General features: G+C 45.9%; 1 pseudogene; it reads right to left on the reverse strand.

The window, feature by feature from the left end:
• Positions 1–7,189: 7,189 nt before the first annotated feature.
• On the reverse strand, positions 7,190–8,234 carry LOC149866401 (uncharacterized; annotated as a pseudogene).
• Between the last annotated feature and the right edge of the window lie 1,637 nt (positions 8,235–9,871).

Here is a 9,871-nt window from a genome sequence, read left to right on the forward strand (position 1 = left end):
GTGAAACCCTCTGCAGCTATATTAGAACCAGTCTCCATGGGGTGGGCAGATCACTGGTATGTGAGTGCTGTCCAGGGCCCTGATACACTGGGGGAACCCCAGTACATGGAGCCTTGCAACCACTACCTGGGGGTTGCAGACATGGAGGACAGTGTTCACCAGCACATCCTGAATAGCACCAGACACCTCCAGGACAGCATCCCCAGTGGTAGCCTTGCCCAAACCAAACAAGTGCTTCAGATATCAGAGGCTGACAGGCATGGTCAGTTCGAGCAGCACCAGGGCCAGGTGGGTGTTGGCAGGGAGGACCACATGCATGCCAGTGTCTTGGCACTGTAGATGAGGTGGAGCTAGTAGAGCAGGTCATCAAAGGTGGCCTGGATCAGCCGAAAGGTGTTGACCCACTGCTCATCATCCCAGTCCCCTTGCACCAGCTGCTTCCATCAGTCTCAGCTGGCACAGTGGGCCCAGAGGTAGTGGGGCTGGAGGCCCAGGATGGTATTGGTAGCCCCAGCAGAGGCCTCCTGGAGCCCCTCATCAGTGTTAGTAGCAGAAGCAGTTGCATGGTGGTGGGGGCCCTGGGAAAGTGTGCAGCAGGCAGGTGGTGGCTGCATATGGGGAATTCAGGAGGAGCAAGCTAATCATGGGTCATGTGATGATGACTGTGGGGAGCCAGCAGGGTGAGCAAGGTGGCCAGCAGGATTGAGAGACCCATTCCTCACTGCCAGGCCCAGGGGCTGGGGCAGCCACAGCTCAGGAATGCAGAGGGGACACAAATTCAGCTGCCACATGGTGCCTTTATGTTTGCCACAATGCTCCTCTGAGCACAGGTATTGGCTGCCCACAGAGTAGGGCTGTGTTTTAATGATGACTTCCAAGTGCTGCACATGTAGACACCTACCCAAAATTGCTTACTGAGCAGCGAATCTAGTCATGACTAAATGCATGTGTAGATGCACCCAGTGAAGTTAATGTGTTCCTCTTTTCTCTTCTATGGATACTGGATCCTGTTGTTATAGTGAGGCAATCTTGTACATCCTTGGCATTTGGCTGGAATAAGACTGCAGAATTTGTCCAATTAGACTTTTAAAAAATCCAAAACCTTCTTTAAAAAATTATTCTGGGGATACTGAAACTAGGGCAGTGTGTCTTTCAATCACATAACTTATCAGCTAAGTCAATTTGGGAACTTGCCATTGGTTGGTTTTTCATTAGGAAAATAGTAATGCAAACATTATTTTGTTTGGGTTTATTTTGGCCAGAAATGGAATATTTTGTGTTTTGTTGAATGTTTTAAATGGTTTCTTTTGAATCCATTCAATACAACTTTAAAAAGTGTCCCTATCACCACATTGCCTTGGGTATATTGGTGCTTGCTTGGAGACTGAAGTTCTCACTGCAGGACTAGATCAGTTTAAACATATTACAATATTGATTTCTCTCTGACCAATAAATTGCTATTAAGAGCAGTGAAGATGCAGTAGCACAAACTTTAGGGTAGTCTAGTAACCTCACTTATGGGAGCAAGCTCCACAGCAAATAATCCATGCTGCAGTCACACCTTCATTTGCAGTGTTGTTGCAGCCTGTGTTGATCCTTGTGGGCCTAATCCCAAATCCCTTTGAAATCTATGAAAATCTTTACATTAATTTGAGTTGGCATTGGGTCCAAATCTAGGTTTAATCCTTTGGTGTGGGGAAAATGGCAGTCAGAGGTTTTCCATGGTGTTCAGAAACATGAGACATCTAACAGCAGTCATTCATAAGTCAACTTTATATTTTTCTCCCTTTTCTTATTTGTCTGCTTCCCCCCCCCATATGCAAATGCATCTAATTTGGGACCTAAAATCATTTACACCATCAATATGATTGTTTTTTCTCTTTTCAGGTATGGGCTGGGAGAATTGGTACTCAGAATGGGCATGGCACAGAGACAAAACAGAATAGAATGTGTGCTTGCAAACTAGTGGTCACAGGATATTTTAAATTTCCCTTTTCAGCCTTAAGAAAATCTTGTAACCCGCACGGGCCATCCGTTTAGGTCAGTTCCATACAGACTATTTTCTCTCTTTTTTTATATCAACCCTAAATTAATACACTAGGTGCTCTGCAGCCAGCGTGGTTTTGCATTGATCTTGGCCAGCTTGTTTACAGTGTTTTGGCAAGTTGCTGATGTACTTCTCCCTGGGGATAGAGCAGGGGTTAATTGCTGTTAAACTCTCAGTGCCAAGTAATGGTTCAGACTCTCTGCTACATTAAAGATGACACTAATAAGGAAAGAGTGCAGTGGATTGCTCTGTGTTGAAAATTGGACTTGTGGTGACAGAAACTTGGAGCAGAGCTGATGTAATGGGGAGGCCATAATGTAATTATAACTGCTGAACATGTGTCATACCAAGTTAAATGATACATTAATGAATCAAAACAGGTGATGGAGTGTTGCTCTTTCAGCAGATAGAGGTGTTTTCAAGGTTAGATTGTCATTAATTTAATAATCTGCGAACTGGATATTCTTCAAATTATAAACAAAATCAACTTTAACATTTTCTATAGCATTCCTTGTTCCGTAGCTAATAGGTGAGGACGGAAAAAAAAAGATTACACTGAGCATAGAATCAATTATCTATATTTTTTATACCTATATTATTTAAATTATAATATAACATAATTCTGCAGCAAACATAGGGCCTGATATAGATCTCACACTTGTTTCTTTTATACTGGTATAACTCCACTGGCATTAATGGATGTATTCTTGATTTATACTGGTGCAAGTAAAAGCAGACATAGCCCCCCTGCATTCAGATATTAAATATGTTTTGTTATAGTAAAGGGGGCTCTATTCTACAACACTATTCAAATGATACTTGACTATCTGATGATGCTACATCTAGCTAGTGTCCAATACTTCTTTGACTATTTAAAAAGAGCATCATCTTTTTTTTTCTATAATTCACTGCATGCTATTTTATCACTAATCTTGATTTGCAGCTTTGTCCCTGTCACCAGAGAATCATGAAAATGAACATTTCCCACTTTCCTCCATTTTTATTATAACCTGATTCTTTTTTTGTCCTGTTTTTCATGGTCATTAAGCATCCCATTTATTTTTATTTTCTTAGAAAACAAAATTGAGATTTAAAAACATTTTTTTTTTTTTTGCAGAAATCAGACTGAGTAGGATCAAATGGGGTTTGGAGCACCTTAAATCTTATAGAATTTCATGGAAAATTCAGATTTAAGGGGATCCTTGATTTGTATTTATTTATTTCCAAATCTGAAGGTTTTATTCCTTTTCTAAGTAGCCACTAACTATGACAAATTTTAATGCTGTTATAAGTTCTTATGGTCATTAGGGGAAAAATATACTCTGTACTATATTTGTTTTCTTGTTTGGCATGCAACCATTTGGGTTAGGTCATTACTTCTGTGTAAAAATTCTGAAACAGAGAGAATGAGGAAAAATATCTTTGAAATGATTTCTCCTTAGGCAGCCATTCAAGGTGGAAGGTTTTGTCCTCTGTAGAAAAGACCCTGAGGCTAGACCTAGACCTGTCCAGGAGTGGATCCAGACTTGGATGTGGCATCTCCTTTTGCCTATGAGTTTTTGGTGAAGGGTCTGTCTCCTACTTTTAAGCAGCTCCAGAGTACAGAGGGTGAGTCCTGCTCACCTCCCCTTCTCTCCTCCTTTCCTCAGCTTATGTATTCAGTGGAGCTTTGATAAGCAAGACCAAGGAAAGAATATGTGAGTAAGAGCTTCCAATTCATATGTTTACGACAAAAATAAGTTCTTTATGCCATGTTATATTTTTAATGTAGCCCAGTAGAGATGTTCTTCCAAAGAATAGTGTTGGGGCAGGGAAACTTTTGGGGTGGCATTCTACCCTCTTCCTGGTTACCTATATAACATTTCTGATCCTGTAAGTGTCAAAAATATCAGGTAGGAATTCTGTTCTTGACCACATACCGAGTGGCCTTGCACATTAGGCTGTATACTGGTTGCATACATAACTAGTCATGTACAAATGCCCCGTATGGGCTCACAGTGCCCTCCAGGGGCATATCCAGATGAACCTGCGTGTGCCTCTTGAAGCACCTCAAAGCACTTACTGGCAGTTTAAGCTGACGTCTGGGTCACTGGGGCCCCGCCCGCACAGTGCGGGGCCATGTGACAGCCCTAGCAACTTCAGCCTGGACCCTGCTACCCCCTGCTTCCATGTGCTGCCTGGGGGGGGTGGTCTGCCAGGAGGCCCTGGAGCCCCCACAGCCCCTGCTCCTAGTGTGAGTAGAGGCTTTTTTTTAAGTGCTGGAGGCTGGGTTCGGCGGGCTGTGGGTGCAGTTGGGGTATGGGGCCAGGTGGGGCAGCCACTGGGGCATCTGGAGGAGCAGCCATTGGAGGAGCTGCAGGAGCCAGGGGGGATGGGTCCAGGTCGGGCAGCAATCCAGGGGGCTGGGGGAGCAAGCAGGGGGTGGGGCGGGACACGTGGAGCCCCCTGTAGGGAGACATAGCTCCTGTTGGGGAGCTGTAACCCCTGTGGGGGGGCATGGCCCCTGTGGGGGGCCATAGAAACTGTTGGGGGGCAGGGGGGCCCTGTTGGAGGTAGCCCCTCGGGGAGGCTGTAGCCTCTGTGGGGGGCAGGAAAACATATATTCATGTATTCATGAATTCATGAAACATATATTTAGAACTCACTTTATTACGATGATAGAGACACTAGTAATCTTCCAAATTGCTTTAACGCTGTAGATTTGTCAATAAAACATTGCCCAACTGATTGCTCTCTCTCTCTCTCTCTCTCTCTATAGCAGTCTTTTGTTGTAATGGTGGAGAAACATGGATTTGGGGATATTTTACAAAGTGATTTGGGGAGTTTTTTTAACAGGGATTTTTCAGTTTTCCAATAGGGAACACTAGAATTCCTGCTAGGGAAGCCAGTGGCAGGACCCTGCCTGCTCAGAGCTGGCACCTTGGACCCAGCTGGCTGTGGTTGACCTCCTGGCCAGTTGGGGCCAGAAGGACACGCTTTGACAGTTGAAAGCAGGCCACCACACCCAGAACATCTTCCAGGCAGTAGCTGCACAGATGGCTGGGCAGGAGGCACACGTAGTGATAGTGCCACACAAAGGCCAGGTCTGCAGCCAAAGACCACTGGTAGCTGGCCCAGAGGGGCAGATGCCTCATGTGGGGCAGATGCCTCATCTGGGCCTGGCAGGTGCACAGCTGGTCACAGCCAGGCAGCAGCCTCTACTGCCAGACTGCTGCAGTGGGTAAAAGGCTCAGGGAACTCTCAGGGCTGCTTCAGCAGTCCAGCTGGCACAAGGGGTAGTGTCCCCAGGTACCAGTTGGCTGGGCTCCAGACGCTCCTGAGAGCGAGTAGCCCTGAGCTACTTGTCAGCACAGCTTTTTGTACTGATGGGGCCAGGACAAGGCAGCTTTTTATACTGCTGGGGGCAGCACTAGTGCTGCAGATCCTGGAGGAGACAGGCAGGGTTATTTTGCCCCAAGCAGCACAATTTGCTCCACAGCAAAGTGCATGTCTGAGCATGTCCACTGAGGCAAGAAGCCCCACCTCAAATTTGCACCACTTGTATTTCAGCTGCTGTAAACGCACGTGCTTGCATGTGTGGACACACTCTCAATGGCTAAAAGTGTTTTTGAAGCCCCCTCCCATGCAGAGCTTTCTTTTGAGTTCCCTGAGCTTGATCACCAAACTACAGGTCAGTTACTACCTAGACCCTTCTCCAGCACTTGTGAAGATGGCCTCATGGGCAACCATGACAAGTAAGTACATGAGAGAGATGCAGGGGCAGAGCAAGCTAAGCATGTGTGGCTCAGTAAAATGGCTATTGGCCTGTCAAGGACAGGATCCTGAGGTCTAGTCTGGCCCCTCACTCCCAGTGAAACAGAAGCTTCTCCCTGCACTGACCTCCACCCATTTTCCCCAATCACTATATTAAACAAGAGCACTAGAGAAGGAATTGAATAATGCCAGACCAATGGTGTAGCCCTTAGCATTCTGGGAAATCAGAGCGATTCTGATTCAAATCACCTCTGGACGTGGGTATAGTCCTAGAACTCAAATGCTCAAAACTTCCCAGACAAGTGCCCTAAGCACTCATCAAATGGAGGGGAAGGAGAGGAAGGCTCTCTTCTCCCTATATGCCCCCCTGAATTTTGTTTCCTGTGTGTGTTGCTTTGTGGGGTTAGGCCAATGCTCAGGATCTCAATATCATGCTGTTAGACAGGAGGGTGTGGTATCAAGACAAGACAATATTTTTGGGGGGTAATTTTTGCCACGGTTTAGATGAGGAAGATGCTGCTAGTGATAATAAGTCCTCATGGTCTATTGGTCACATTTGATTACACTGTGGTTTCTGCAAAAGAAAACAAACACACACAAACCTGCCAAGCAAAAACTCCTTGCAGTGGCTGGTCATTCATATTTACAAATGCACAATGCTGACATGTGCAGTGGCAGTGCACACATCATTGCCATTTTTGGGGTGCTTTTCTTCTATACTGAAAAAGTGGAGCAGGTACCTACAGGAGAGTGGCTATCACAAATCAAGGACTTTTCTGGCCTTTTCCTGCCTCAACATTGGGGTGGGCACTGACCAGTCCATCCAACAGGTATTTTCCAATGGCTAGAAGGTGTTACTTCCTGCTAGACAAGAAGGGTGCCCGGCAGGATATAGAAGACTGTTTACCACTCTGTACACAACCCTAGTGGTTTTCTGCCCCATGAAGGACTGGAGCACTACTTGTTCAGTACCAACCTGGCTCAGGTCCCATCTTTTTCCAAGTATGTTCAATAGAGCTTCAGTGTCTAGAACAGTGCTGATGTGCTCTTGATTTCCCACTGTGACAGGAATTTGGGGTCTCCCTCCTGGGTCCCAAGTGCAGGTCCCCAATTTTTCCCATGAGCCTGGGTTTTGCTCATGGGTGCTATCATGGGAGGCCCCCTCAGCACTCAGAGGTGGAACTGTGACTGCGACTCAGTTGGAATGGGAATGTTTTAACCCCTTTTTACTAATCTCTGCCATCTGCTTAATTAACTCATGCAGTGGCTGTTTGTCCCATTTCTCCTTGGGTTCCCCATGATCCATGAAAATCTTCAAGACTATCATATGCATATCATCCCCATCTGGTGCTGGCCTCAGCCCTGCTGGATATGGATAGTGGTTCCCATTCATTTCTGTGTATGAATTTGACTGTCGTGGTCATCCATACCTCCCCCCATATGCCTATTGTGTTTTGGATATGCTCTTTCATTTGAATAAGCAATTGTGTGATCTGGTGCGTGCTCTGGGGTTTCCTTGGGTGGGGTGGCAGCTATCACCATCCCCCCCACACCATTTTCTAGACAAGCACTCTGCATCCTGGGCATGGAGCAAAATCTCACCCTGGGTGTAATTATGCTCACCATTAAACCAATTATGGATGGGTGCATTCCCTCCTGCACCTCCTGCCAAAAGCTGCAGGGGTAGTCAATTGCTTTGATGTTGGGGTTCTGTTACCTGCCCTGTTTAGGGGCAGTACAGATCCTGACAGCAAATCCAGTATGATGCACTGTATCAAGTAATCCCTTATAGTTTCCCCTGGATTTTGGTGGCTGGCCCCAAATTGTCCCTTAAAGATCTTCTCCCTAAAAGTACTCTCAATGTCCACAGTGCTCTGGGGAATCACTTCCTTCCCAAAGTCACTAGCCTGATGAATGGCTGTCTGAAGCTCAGGAGTGGCACAAAACCTCAGTAGGTAATGCCACTCCATCAAGCTCAGAGACTCATTCTGTACCATATTTAATGATTTCTGTAGCCACTGGGACAAATTCCTTAAGTTTGGCTGACCCAGTGTTTTTTTCCCAATGCAGCCATATCTGATCCACTGAGGGGGACTGTGATCTGGGTGGTCTGGCTGGGGTTCCTCTGAGCATCCCTAGTGCCAGATGTCCACATAATTACATTTATATCTGCTACTAGGTTGCCTCCCTTCTTGGTTTTGGGGTTTTCTTGGAGTTGGAAAAGGTTTGTGGTGTTCTCAAGATTTTCCCAGTTATCCTCCTCCCAAAACTCACTTGGGTTGAGAGGAATGTCTGGGTCCCCACCTTGGTCTTCATGGATCACAGTCTGAATTTGGAAGCTGTGCTCCTGGAGTTCTTTTTTCAATCTACTAATAGTGGTAATACAGGGGCCATGGTTCACTTTTGCATGCTTCTTGGCTGAATCCTTTGCCATAGTTTTGATTAGACTCTGCAAGGCCTCTTGGTGGGCCTTCTCCTGACCCAAGGTTTCTGATTACTGGGTTAGGGTTTTGTTAATTTTGTGCAGGTTTTCATTTTTTGTCTCTAAACTTCGGTATAGCCCTTTTAGAGTTTCGTTGCTTGAATCTAATTGAGCGTATCTGTTTTACAGATCATGCAGGTGGGCTCTCAGTTCTTCAGTTTTGGAGGCTTTTTCACAATTTTCTGAAGTTGCAGTTTGTACTTTATGCCACAGTAGCCACATTCAGGCACTGTGCCAATTCTGGGCTAAGGGTTTTTCACAGAGGTGGTAATTTTCTAATTGCTCCTCCAGATCACCGGTGGAGAAGCCTGGGACACAGACATTCTCCTTCCATGGACTAGGCCCACCCTTCAAGATTTCCTTATGGAGGGAGGGGACATCTTTGCTCTTTACCCATGTGACCTCCTGTTTTCCCACCCCAGTCTTAGGGGTCCTGCTCTTGAACAAATTGAACATGATTTCTAAAGACACAAAAAACAACAGCTAGACAAACAATTACAAATACACACACCAGCACTCCTTCAGTACAACTTCAATGTCCTGTCCTGCAGTTCCACCACACAACAAGCAGCAGTTCCAATACTGGACCCCACTACAAGCGGGAGTCCAACAACAACAGAATTGGAGTAGCAATGGGTCCACATGCTACAAGCAGATGCACTTCAATAACAACCAGTGGGTCTACCATCCACCTACTATGAGCAGATGCCTTTCAATAACAGCAGTGGGTCCATCTACTACAAGCAGGTGCCCTTCAATAACACACACAGGGGATATACACAAGCACACTAGCTTACTTAACTCACGCCACATACTCACGCTCACTCCCGCTAACACCTGCAATATGCCTGCATTCTCCACCATAAAAATGTTGCCCTGTGGGGTCAGGCCAATGCTTGGGATCTCAATATTGTACTGTTAGACAGGAGGGCATGGTATAGAATTGCACATGCACACATATCACCAATTCAAGCACATACACACCCTAATAATAATCACATGAAATCACACACAATACACTCATACATACATATACACACACAAGTTTAACACTGAGTCAAGTGACAGTGTGTGTGTGTGTGTGTGTGTTGGTGCCTGTGGTACCTATGCTTGAGGTGCTTGATAATTAAAGAGCATATGGCAGAGATCAGGGAAAAGGCAGTGGGGATGAGGCAACTGCAGTTGCAGAGGTCAGGGGAAAAGGCAGTGGGGATAAAGCAATGGCAAAGAAACAGAGGTTTGCAGGCAGAGAGGAGCTCAGGATGGCTGGAGCCACATGAGTATGGGATAGGTGTTGGAGGGGGCGGTGAGCCAGAAGCAGGAGAGGGAGAAATGAGACAGAAGTTAGAGGGGCAAGAAGCAAAGATTGGAGCAGGGACAGAATTGTAGCAAAGCAAAACCAGACTCAGGGTTCCAAATAACAGTTTTATTAAATGAACACCATACTGTACAGCTTGGTTCCTGAACACACTCAAACAATGGTAGCAAGGGAAAGAGACTCAGTGGAAGGGTTGGAGTCCAGGTAGGGAAGAGAAACAGAGTCCAAGTCCTTGGTTGAAGAGAGGGTGGGGGGTGATAGCTACTTATCC

This window comes from Crocodylus siamensis, chromosome 4 (assembly GCF_052110815.1).
Source record: "Crocodylus siamensis isolate JL-2025a chromosome 4, ASM5211081v1, whole genome shotgun sequence".
Taxonomy (NCBI): Eukaryota; Metazoa; Chordata; order Crocodylia; family Crocodylidae; genus Crocodylus; species Crocodylus siamensis.